Below are 13125 nucleotides of genomic sequence, written 5' to 3' on the forward strand. Positions count from 1 at the left end.
CTGGTCGATGGGGTCACGAAGAGTCAGACATGACTGAACGACTAAACAACAACAACAATGTTATTGTGCACACCTAGCTCTCTGCTTGGCTACTCCAAACGAAGCCGCTCTGAAATCCGTAGGATTTGCATTACTTCCTAGGATGTACAGTTAGCATTGCAGCCTATGCATGCTTACCTAGAAGTAAGTGCCTTGAGCTCAACAGGACCTTCTCTTGAGACAGCAGGCATAAGATTGCACTGTAAGCTGTTTCCCCTCTTTCGTACCTTAGCAAGAGTTCACAAAGAGAATGTGAATGTGGGAAAATTTGTATATCAACTTTGGCTTCTGTTAGATTAAAGCTACAGCAGGTTTTATTTCAGGGGGGTTGACTGGATGACCCTTGGGGTCCCTTCCCAGCCCTAGAATTCTATGCTAGTTGCTTAGAAATGCTCAAGGCCTTTGGAGGCCTTCTTATCTCACCAGCTGCGTTCCGCTGAATAAGGAGGGGCAGGAAGCCCCCGCCTTTTTAATGAATCAGCAGAAAAACAAGTAGCCTGCAGAAGAAATCCAGCTCAGACCAGTTTTGCAGTTGGGTTGTGCTGAAGCAGCTACAGATGTTACATTCGGATTTGTATGAGGGATTTGCTTTGCTGAACTGTATAAGAGCGCTTTGGACAATAATGCAAGCAAGCCACCTTACTTTTCGGCACCAGCCAAGGTTTGGGGTTCTATTTAGCTAAACCAAACCGGTCTTGTGCCTTTATCTTGTGAGTCTGTTGTGAGCCAGTGTGGTGTAGTGGTTAAGAGTGGTCGTCTCGTAATCTGGGGAACCGGGTTTGCGTCTCCGCTCCTCCACATGCAGCTGCTGGGTGACCTTGGGCCAGTCACACTTCTTTGAAGTCTCTCAGCCCCACTCACCTCACAGAGTGTGAGGAAGGGAAGGGAAAGGAGAATGTTAGCCGCTTTGAGACTCCTTACAGGGGGTGAAAGGCGGGATATCAAATCCAAACTCTTCTTCTTCCCTTTCTCTAGGACATGGGTTGTCAACCTGGTCCCTACTGCCCAATAGTGGGTGTTTCTGGATTCTAGGTGGGTGGTAGGGGGTTCTACAACACAAGCTGAGTCTTCCTTCCATCGAGCACTGGTGGGCGGAAAGGAAATTTTACCATCAAGAAAAATGCATTAGTTGGGTATAAAACGGTTGACTACTCCAGCTCTAGGAGGACATTTGGATTCCCTCCAGGGAAAGAACGTATTTTTTAACACTCCCTTGATGACTGTAAAATAATAATAATACAGTCATACCTCAGGTTAAGCATTTTCGGGTTGCGCTCCGCGGCGACCCGGAAGTAACGGAGCGCGTTACTTCCAGGTTTCGCCACTCGCGCATGTACAGACGCTCAAAATGATGTCACGCGCGTGTGCGGAAGCGGCAAATCGCGACCCCCAGACGCGGGTTGCGTTCGCTTCAGGATGCCAACCAGGCTCCGGAACAGATCCCATTCGCATCCAGATGTGCCACTGTAATAACAATAACAGTAATAATAATACCGACTATGTAATGAGGAAGTGGGTGGAGTCGAAGCTCAGAGGAAGGGGGTTGTTAAGCCAGAGCAGCTGAATGGCTCACATGTAACGCCTGGCAACTAAGCAGACCTTTGTAAGACCTAAGTAGCTTTGGAAATGGAGAGCAGCAATGCTGAACCTGATCTGTGAAGGAGCTCCAACCAGAAGCAGCATCTTTTCCCCTCAGCTCTTGGCAAATACATCCGAGGGCATGGAGGAAGATGCAAGCGGCTAGCTCATTCCCAGTGAAGACTTGGTCACCAAAGACGGTGATCAGGATGTGGCAGTCCAGCCAGACACTTGGTCCTTTAGCTTCGGGCCTTGCTGAAAGAGATGCAGCCTCTCTCGCCACCCTGAAGTGCCCTTGGCGAGAGGTGAAGGAGGGTGTCTGCTCCAGCTGTTTTTGCTGCTCACAAGCCAGCTGTCTGCTTGTGTGCATGGAGTCTGTTGAAAAATGCATGTGGTGGTTCAGTGGGGGACTCTCTGGACCAGTTGCCATGGATACCAAGGACGGAGATTCCTCCCTCATCACCGGAGAGAAAGGCCACTTCCTCACTGAGGCGACAAACACTGTAACCACAGCATTTTCTAGTGAGCATTTCAACTGTCCAAATGCTCCTTTGTCTGCGCTGAAGGGGAGCTTTTTACTATAGTTTTTGAACCTTGCAATTTTAAAGTAATATACAAACAAGTGAAAACAGGACATTGGAACATGGTTTGACACCTGAAGGTCACGTTTGCACTATCCATTTAAAGCATGTGGCTTCCCCCAAGGAATCCTGGGGCCTGTAGTTTGCTCAGGGTGCTGAAAACAGTAGCCCTGCAAAGGGGCAAACTATAGTTCCCAGGATTTTTTTAGGGGGAAGCAATGTGCATTAAAGGGAAGGTGTGTATGGGACTAAAGCATTAATGCATATGTGCTGGGTTGCCACCTACGGTGCATCAGTCTCAATAGAAGCTGAACAAACCTCATATTTCTGTTCTTCACACTCAAGCTGCTAGCTTGCCCACTCAGGTAGGGTGTGAAAATGGGTAGTACATCGCTGCAAGGTGGGGGGTGGCTGCCTCTTCCAGGGTCAACGCATAATATAACCTGTAGTGCACACCAAGTGCTCCTTTGTAGGAAACAGCAACAACCCCGTTCGTAGAAATCTAGTGTGCCCAGGAGGAGAGTTGGCCCTTTCCCTGATGTGCTGGCTTTCTGGGGGCAGGGAACTGGTTGGAATGGAGGAGCCTAAAGTCTGAGATGGCAAAGCCCAGGCCCAGATTCCTTACTGCAGGAAAGGCTAGGCTAGAGAAAGAGAGAGAAAGAGAGAAATATATATTATTAAATATTGTTATTCATCATTATTGAGTAAAGGTAAAGGGACCCCTGACCATTAGGTCCGGTCGTGGCCGACTCTGGGGTTGCGGCGCTCATCTCGCTTTACTGGCCAAAGGAGCCAGCGTACAGCTTCCGGTTCATGTGTCCAGCATGACTAAGCCGCTTCTGGAGAACCAGAGCAGCGCACGGAAACACCATTTACCTTCCCGCCGAAGCGGTACCTATTTATCTACTTGCACTTTGACTCGCTTTTGAACTGCTAGGTTGGCAGGAGCAGGGACCAAGCAACGGGATTCAAACCGCTGACCTTCTGATCGGCAAGTCCTAGGCTCTGTGGTTTAACCCACAGCGGCACCCGCGTCCCATTCATTATTGAATAGGACGTCCCTATTTTCATCAGAGAAATGTTGGAGGGTTTGGGCTAGTGAGGGGTGTGACCTGGGGGTTTGTCACTAAGGAAGAATCTCAAGGGGCAAGGAGACAGGCTTGATGCTCCCGGCATCCCTGTCCGAAGCGAAAAAGAACAGCACCCCCCCCATCCCGTTCCTCACACTGCTACTCTTCTACAGATGGTGAAATGACGAGAACCTGTCAACGCATCAATTCTTCCTTCCTTGCCATAATCAAACTAATGACATCTCCCACATCTGCCAGCCTCTAGAACATGTTTCTAGGCCACTGAGGAGGAGTCCCTGGTGAATCAATCATGGAGACGAGAAATTTGCTGTTGTCGTTGTCCTTTGAAACGCCTTAGCGGAAAGGCACACTCCAAAAGTGCTTTCCTGGGCCCCGTTCTCTCCCCGCCTCCCCTCCCACTCCAAGGGCCCTGCGCATTTGCCCTCAAACATGGAAACTCCATTACCAAAGTATGCAGCTGGCACAGAGCGGTGTGACCTTTATAGATGCCAACAAGGTTGTGGTACTGTGGCTGATTCACATTATGCTGGAGGGAGGTTAATTGGAAGAGGGGGAGAGGGAGCAGAACAGACCCTCGCCCCAGAGACACTACACAGTCATTTGCAGCCAGCTTCTGCCAGGCTGAAGCTTGCAAGCTACATGCACAGTCTTCGTAATACTAAAAAAAAAAGGGTTCCTTTTTCTGTTAGGCAAAGTTCATAAGACGACCCGGATGGTCGCCAGATTCTGTGTACAGATCTGTAGGCGCAGACCATCCCCCGACTCAAACTAGTTCGTTAAGAAAATCCCCAAACTCGGTTCCATGAGTGACTCTGGGTCATCTCTCTGCGGTAGCTTATCTTAAAGTTTTAAGTGTCTAAACGCTTATCGCATTTATCAATTTTAAATTTATTGTTGTACATTATTTTAAATGTTTGTTTTCCTTCTAGGATTGTACTCCAAGTGTGTTTTATAAGCTGGTCTCTGACCATAATATCTTATCTATCTATCTATCTATCTATCTATCTATCTATCTATCTATCTAAAAAGGGGGGGAGGGAATAAGCCACTCTCACCCTCCTGGAGATTCAGGCCTTCCTCCTGCCACCTGGATGGGGTGAGATAAAACTGGAGACTTCAGGTCAGCCTTGGGGATCTGGCCACCCTGATTGTGTTGAGGGCCCTCAGTGGACTTGTAATCTGGTGAACTGGGTTCGATTCCCCACTCCCCCACATGCAGCTGCTGGGTGACCTTGGGCCAGTCACACTTCTTTGAAGTCTCTCAGCCCCACTCACCTCACAGAGTGTTTGTTGTGGGTGAAGAAGGGAAAGGAGAATGTTAGCTGCTTTGAGACTCCTTAGGGTAGTGATAAAGCGGGATATCAAATCCAAACTCTTCTTCTTCTTCCTCTCTCTCTCTCTCTCAGTGGCGTAGTGTGGGGGGTGTAGGGGGGGCCGGCCGCACCAGGTGCAACATCTGGGGGTTAGGGTTAGGGGGCGCAAATCCACGGGTTAGGGGGCGCAAATTACTTGCCTTGCCCCGGGTGCTGACAACCCACGCTACGCCACTGCTGTCTCTCTCTCTCTCTCTCTCTCTGTGTGTGTGTGTCTCAAACACACGGAGGGAAATTTGCAGGAGAAGCACCAGACAAAAATATTGGGGTTGGGGGGGAATCGCATCCCAAGGCCCAACTGTGTTTGGGGGAGAGATCTGCCTGCGCAGTCTGAGAGGACTGGGTGGAAGGAGCTGTCCTGGCCTCTCAGCCTCAACACGGTCTCCTGCCCTGCTCTTGGATCTGCTGTTTGGAGAAGAGACTTCAGGGAAGTAACTGCTCTTCATCAGGGGCCAGAAGAAAACACAATAAGGGTGGGGTTGGAGGGAGGAGGAGGAGGAGGAGGAGGACAACATTTATATTCCTTGCAATGTCCCCACCACTTCTTTTATTAGACTTGACTCATCATCCAGCTCCCGCTTCCCCTGCTAAATGCTCGTCTCACTCTCGGGCGATTGTGAATTATTAAAAGCCAGGGTTGCTGAATCATCAGAGCACCGTGGTTGGCGGGAAAAGGATACAAATGAGTGTATATCGCACACACAGAGAGAGCGGCGGCTGTTGCGACTGGTAGGGCAGAAGGCAGGGAGGCCAACAGTAGGTGGTGCTAGAGCTCCCTGTTGAGTTCTGCAGTGGCAACACTTGAGTCTGTGTACACATTACTCTGGCTCCAGTGCATTCCTGTTGTCCAGGGAACTCCAGGGAATGAACCGGGGACCTTCTAGAGGCAAGGCAAATGTTCTGCGGCTGAACTATGGCCCTTCTCCCAAAAAAAGGGGACGTGGGATACTGCCTTAAAGGTAAAGGGATCCCTGACCATTAGGTCCACTCGTGGCCGACTCTGGGGTTGCAGCGCTCATCTCGCTTTATTGGCCGAGGGAGCCAGCGTACAGCTTCCGGGTCATGTGGCCAGCATGACTAAGCTGCTTCTGGCGAACCAGAGCAGCGCACGGAAACGCCGTTTACCTTCCCGCCAGAGCGGTACCTATTTATCTACTTGCACTTTGATGTGCTTTCGAACTGCTAGGTTGGCAGGAGCAGGGACTGAGCAACGGGAGCTCACCCCGTCGCAGAACAGCCAACCTTCTGATCGGCAAGTCCTAGGCTCTGTGGTTTAACCCACAGCACCACCTGCATCCCGCGGGATACTGCCTTAAAAAGCGTCAAACCATTGGCCCATTGAACTCAACACTGCCTACACTGACTGGCAGCAGTTCTCTGGGGTTTCAGGCAGGGGGCATTCCCAGCTGTACCTGGTGACGACAAGGATTGAACCTGGAATTTTCCGCATGCAAAGCAGGTGAGTTAGAGGCTGCCTTTCAGTTTCCACAGCTGACTACAGACAAAGCCATTAGTCCGGCTAACTAGGAAAGCTCTGTCTCCTCTTCCAGCTCCCCTCACCCCCCTGTGCAGCCTGCCTTTCTGTTCCATAGGCTCTTCACGCATGGACAGGCATTCTGGCCCAGAGCATCACGCCTGGCTAGAACAGAAGAGCAAATGCCAGGCGCCATCTGCATGGCTGCCCTTGCGCCTGCCTTCCCTGACCTCCTGACTTTCCGATGAGGGAGGGGAGCTGTTTGAATGGGGTGGGGAGGGGGGGCGAGCAGGGAAGGAACTTGAGAAACACGGCTGATAGAAAAGACTGATAAAAAAAGAAACACGGCTGATAGAAAAGACTGATAAAAAAAGAAACACGGCTGATAGAAAAGACTGATAAAATCCGAGACCAGGGAGAAGAGACGGTGGAAGAAGATTGGGAAAATTTTATTCAGAGTAATATAGCATAATTAAGGAATGTTGGGAAATGGTGGAATGAAATTATATGACTTTAGTAGGAATATGATAAGGATTTAAGTATAGATAAATTTTAAGATTTTGATGGTAAGATAAGGTTAAAACAAATTAAGACAATTAAACGATAGAAAGCAGTGAAAGATGGAAAGGATTTGCTGATCTAATTATTAACTGGAATACAAAAATGGGAGGTGGGAGGAGGTCGAGGAAATAAGTTAATGAAAGATAAGATATGGAAAATGGATGTGTTTTTAAATGTTTTTGTTTTTTCTTGTTGTGTTGATGTATTGTTTTTTCCTTTTACTTTTGATGTATTGTTTCCTAATATTTTTTTTTACTGTCTTTTTCTTTTCTTTTTTTTGCAACTGTAAAACCTTCAATAAATATTATTTTTTTAAAAGAGAGAGAGAGAGAAACACGGCTGTTGACCTTGCTATTGAAACCAAGGGGAACCTTCAAATATCCCACAAAACATTGCCATTGTGTAATATTTCCATTTGGGGAAAAAATACTCTGGTTCTGTTAAATGTATGCAGGATTTGAACTATAGCAAAAGATGAGAATCTGTAGTTTGACCATTTGGAATTAACGTATATAATGGATGATGATGCTGATTATACCCTGCCCATCTGGCTGGGTTTACCCAGCCACTCTGGGCGGCTTCCAGCACATATAAAAACAGCGTAAAATGTCAAACATTAAAAAACAACACCCCTTCCCATTACAGGGCTGCCTTCAGGTGTCTTCTGAAAGTTGTGTAGTTCTTTTATCTCCTTGACACTTGATGGATAAAATGTACGCAACATAGCAGCTTTATAAGGGAATAAAACAACACCATGGCAGGTTGAATTGGAAATGAACGGATAGGAGAGATTTGTTGTGATTGTGTTTTTAAAATTCGTAAAATTTGAAAATTTAATTTAAAAAGATTTATTTATTTAAAAAGATTATTTTTTTAAAAATCAAACCAAAAGAAACAAGGAATGTAAACTGTAAAATGTTGGCATTGTAGTGCTGATGGAGACAGCTTCTCTTGGACTTAGTGGGACCATGCTGTGGGTTTATTGATGTATTCAAATTTAAAGCATTTACAAACTGCTTCTTATTGTGACATACCGCCCCAATCTCCAAGCAGTGAGAAACTGCAGCCGTTCCGGCACTTGCCCAGGGTTCAGTTTACTTGGAACAAGAGGAGACCGTGACACATTTGGGATAGGCGGATAGATATAGATACAACCTGAGCGTAGGGTGGAGGGGCTCACAGCATTAACACCTCAGCAGATCTTGCTTTTCCATTGGTCACAGTTTTAGATCCAGGACAGAGTGAAGCATACTCTCTGTCTGCAGCTTCTAGCAGCATTCCACTTTTCAGCTCTCACACACAACGCTGGCAAATTCATGAAGCAGGGTGGGGGGTGGAAGCCCACTGAGTTGTTTTATGGCAACAGAGTGACTTCTTTGGGGACGTTAAATCGTGGCACTTAACTAGCCAGCCGTTAACTGGATAATGGACCTGGTTTGGCAAGCTTGCTCTCGTATACTGGAAGAGGACCCCAGGTGATACCCGGACTGAGCCCCAACCTCACCCGCAAAACACATAACAATTATTTTTATTTTTGACAAATCTCAAAGACGTGTACACAGCATAAAAAGGGGTCAAAAATATTATTAAAACTAAAACAGAAATGCAGCATGAAACATTGAAAACAGTAGTGTAAAAATGTATAAAAGCTTACAAAATGGGCGTTCATATGAATTTATTAAAAAATATATATATTGGGCCCGGGAAAGCTTGGGCAAAGAAGATTGCAAAATTGAAGAAATCACAGCTAGCTGAATGCAGGAATCAAATTCATATGCATCACAGCTTTTGAAAAACTAGAGTCCACTTCATCAGATGCATTATTATTAAATTTTGGTAATGCTTTCATGAAGAAATGGACATTTCTTCTTGTGAACTGCCCTGGGGTGTATTTGTACGAAGGTGTGTAGATGCTTTCGATAAACTAAATGAAAACAAAGACCAGGCTGTTCATCTGGGCAGCTTCTTGGCTGATGTGTTCTTGTGTCCTGCCTACCCCCCCCCTCCAGCAGCCAGCCCCCTCCCCAGGCATCCATCAGGCCTTGTTTGTGGGTTAAGCCCTGACTGACCTAAATGGAGCCTGCTTTGAATTTGGCTGGTTTCAGTCTAGCTCCCCCTCTCCACACATTCCTCTTCCTGGCCAAACCCTAGGTGGTTTGGGGGGCAGAGCAGAGTGTGATGTGTTCCAGTCGCCTGCTCAGTCAGGAAGGCTTCGTGTTTGTAAACAAGACAGCACGCAAAATGGTATATGTGCGCCAGAGAAGCGCACTGAGAGATTAAATGCACTGCTCTGCTGTCATGGTGGTCGTGTGTGTGTGTGTTAGGGATGCGTGAACATGTCAATTTTTGTTTCAGTTTCTCCTTTCTCCAATCAGTTCCCCACATAAAAGCATACAGAGTCAACTAAACACACAGTCCCTGATCCTGCCAACCTAGCAGTTCGAAAGCACGTCAAAGTGCAAGTAGATAAATAGGTACCACTCCGGCGGGAAGGTAAACGGCGTTTCCGTGCGCTGCTCTGGTTCACCAGAAGTGGCTTAGTCATGCTGGCCACATGACCCAGAAGCTGTATGCCGGCTCCCTCGGCCAATAAAGCGAGATGAGTGCCGCAACCCCAGAGTCAGCCACAACTGGACCTAATGGTCAGGGACCGCCCAGAGTCGTCCGCGACTGGACCTAACGGTCAGGGGTCCCTTTACCTTTAATACCACTTAAATGGTCATGGCTTCCCTCAAAGAATTCTGGGAGCTGTAGTTTGTTACGGGTGCTGAGATAAATAGGTACCACTCAGGCAGGAAGGTAAACGGCATTTCCGTGCGCTGCTCTGGTTTGCCAGAAGCGGCTTAGTCATGCTGGCCACATGACCCGGAAGCTGTACGCCGGCTCCCTCGGCCAGTAAAGCGAGATGAGCGCCACAACCCCAGAGTCAGCCACAACTGGACCTAATGGTCAGGGGTCCCTTTACCTTTACCTGAAACACACAGACATACCTGTGTGCAGCTAGCGCCACACAAAGGCTCACGCAACTCAAACACATACACTCTCTCACACATAAAGTCATAAAGTGGTACCTCGGGTTAAGTACTTAATTCGTTCCTGAGGTCCATTCTTAACCTGAAACTGTTCTTAACCTGAAGCACCACTTTAGCTAATGGGGCCTCCTGCTGCCGCTGCACGATTTCTGTTCTCATCCTGAAGCAAAGTTCTTAACCCGAGGTAATATTTCTGGGTTAGCGGTGTCTGTAACCTGAAGCGTCTGTAACCCGAGGTACCACTCTTGAGTTCCCCCACCAGAAGCGAAGCCATACAATACAGGAAAGGAGTTCTGATACAGATTGTACAACCATGGCTTATTCACTCATAGGAAGAAGCCCGCTGAATCAGTCCAATGACCAGTCTACTCCAGCATCATGTTCTTACAATGGCCAGCAAGATGCCCATTGGGAATCACACAAGCAGGACCTGAATCACTCTCCCTGTGATCTCCAGCACCTGTCATTCAGAGGCATGAAGCCTCCAACAGAGGAGTGACCGCTGGCCAGTAGCTGCTGATAGCCCTCTCCTCCGTGAATTTGTCAAATCTTTTAAAGTCATCCAAGTTGGTTCCCATCACTGCCTCCTGCCGGAGGGAATCCCATAGTTTAACTACAAAAAGAAGTTATTTCTTTTCTTCAGTCCTGATTTTTCCAACATTCAGTATCAATGGATAGAAGGATGAGACACACAGAACTATCATCCTGTTACACACACTCTCTCACACAGAGACACAGAAAACGATGCATGTAGGCTTCAGGAATTATTGTGCAGGTACCCAGAATCACACTCATGGGACTTGTACAAGATAGTACAAGAATACTTGGCTAGTTTAGATGTATTCAAGTCTCCAGGGCCAGATGAACTGCATCCAAGAGTATTAAAAGAACTGGCAGATGTGATCTCAGAACCACTGGCAGTCATCTTTGAGAATTCCTGGAGAACAGGCGAAGTCCCGGCAGACTGGAGGAGGGCAAATGTTGTCCCTATTTTCAAAAAGGGGAAAAGAGAGGACCCAAATAATTACCGCCCAGTCAGTCTAACATCAATACCAGGGAAGATTCTGGAGCAGATCATTAAGCAAACAATCTGTGAGCACCTAGAAAGGAATGCTGTGATCACCAATAGTCAGCATGGATTTCTGAAAAATAAGTCATGTCAGACTAACCTGATCTCATTTTTTGACAGAATTACAAGCCTGGTAGATGAAGGGAACGCAGTGGATGTAGTCTACCTTGATTTCAGCAAGGCATTTGACAAGGTGCCCCATGATATTCTTGTAAAGAAGCTGGTAAAATGCGGTCTTGACTATGCTACCACTCAGTGGATTTGTAACTGGCTGACTGACCGGACCCAAAGGGTGCTCATCAATGGTTCCTCTTCATCCTGGAGAAGAGTGACTAGTGGGGTGCCACAGGGTTCTGTCTTGGGCCCGGTCTTATTCAACATCTTTATCAACGACTTGGATGATGGACTCAAGGGCATCCTGATCAAATTTGCAGATGACACCAAACTGGGAGGGGTGGCTAACACCCCAGAAGACAGGATCACACTTCAAAACGACCTTGACAGATTAGAGAACTGGGCCAAAACAAACAAGATGAATTTTAACAGGGAGAAATGTAAAGTATTGCACTTGGGCAAAAAAAATGAGAGGCACAAATACAAGATGGGTGACACCTGGCTTGAGAGCAGTACATGTGAAAAGGATCTAGGAGTCTTGGTTGACCACAAACTTAACATGAGCCAACAGTGTGACGCGGCAGCTAAAAAAGCCAATGCAATTCTGGGCTGCATCAATAGGAGTATAGCATCTAGATCAAGGGAAGTTATAGTGCCACTGTATTCTGCTCTGGTCAGACCTCACCTGGAGTACTGTGTCCAGTTCTGGGCACCACAGTTCAAGAAGGACACTGACAAACTAGAACGTGTCCAGAGGAGGGCAACTAAAATGGTCAAAGGCCTGGAAACAATGCCTTATGAGGATCGGCTAAGGGAGCTGGGCATGTTTAGCCTGGAGAAGAGGAGGTTAAGGGGTGATATGATAGCCATGTTCAAATATATAAAAGGATGTCACATAGAGGAGGGAGAAAGGTTGTTTTCTGCTGCTCCAGAGAAGCGGACACGGAGCAATGGATACAAACTACAAGAAAGAAGATTCCACCTAAACATTAGGAAGAACTTCCTGACAGTAAGAGCTGTTCGACAGTGGAATTTGCTGCCAAGGAGTGTGGTGGAGTCTCCTTCTTTGGAGGTCTTTAAGCAGAGGCTTGACAACCATATGTCAGGAGTGCTCTGATGGTGTTTCCTGCTTGGCAGGGGGTTGGACTCGATGACCCTTGTGGTCTCTTCCAACTCTATGATTCTATGATTCTATGATTCTATGACTTCTTGCACATGATCAAATCAATACACTTGCGCATGCCTCCTGTACATACTTGACCACAACAAATACCTTTTCCTGCAATAAACAGGGAGGGAATCTCTCCCCTTCCACCCCCACTTTCTGGCTCTCACACACTACAAGGTGGGAAGTATATAGTTCTCTCCAGTGCCTGCTTCTGCTTACATATTATATATGCACACATATATATATCCACTTGCTGGATCATCTGACAACTGGAAAACACTGGCCTGCGAGCGCTCCAGTTGGAGAACAGCCTTTACCAAAGGTGTCATGGGCTTTGAAGACACTTGAACTCAGGACACAAGGGAGAAATGTGGTAGGAGGAAGCACGCTTGGCAATCCACACCGTGATCAGCTCCCGCCCGGAAACCAATGTCCCCACTGTGGAAGGACGTGTGGATCTAGAACTGGCCTCCACAGTCACTTATGGACTCACTGGAAGGCAATCTTACTCGGCTATGAGTGATCACCAAAGAAGAAGAAGATATGCACATACTGTAACAGATTCTGCCTGTAGCTGGGTGGTAGAGTGTTTGCACTACATGCAGGTTCAATCTCCAGTATCTGCAACTAGGGCTGGGAATGAGCTGCTATCAGTTGGAGCTGAGTAGACACTACTCACCTAGAGAGACCAGTGGTCTGGCACAGTATAACTGAGTGTCCCATCAATGAAGGGCCTTAGTTTAGTGCTAGAGCACCTGTTTGGCATGCAGAAGGTTCCAGGTTCAATCCCCGGCATCTCCAGGTAGGGCTGGAAACATCCCCTGGGGGAGCCCTTGGAGAGCGGCTGCTGGTCATTGTAGACTATTGGACTACTTGAATATTGCTCAACTGCCTTGGTGTATCACGTTGTGAAATTTCTGCCCATTGAAGCAATTGAAATGGGCTGTGCTAGTTGATTTCTAATTGTATCTCGGAATTAAAATGGTAAGGCAATAGAATACAATACAATAAATTTAAAAAGCAAGCTGGTTTTTTTTTTTTGGTT

Source organism: Podarcis tiliguerta (assembly GCF_965153285.1).
Source record: "Podarcis tiliguerta genome assembly, chromosome: 16".
Classification (NCBI taxonomy): Eukaryota; Metazoa; Chordata; class Lepidosauria; order Squamata; family Lacertidae; genus Podarcis; species Podarcis tiliguerta.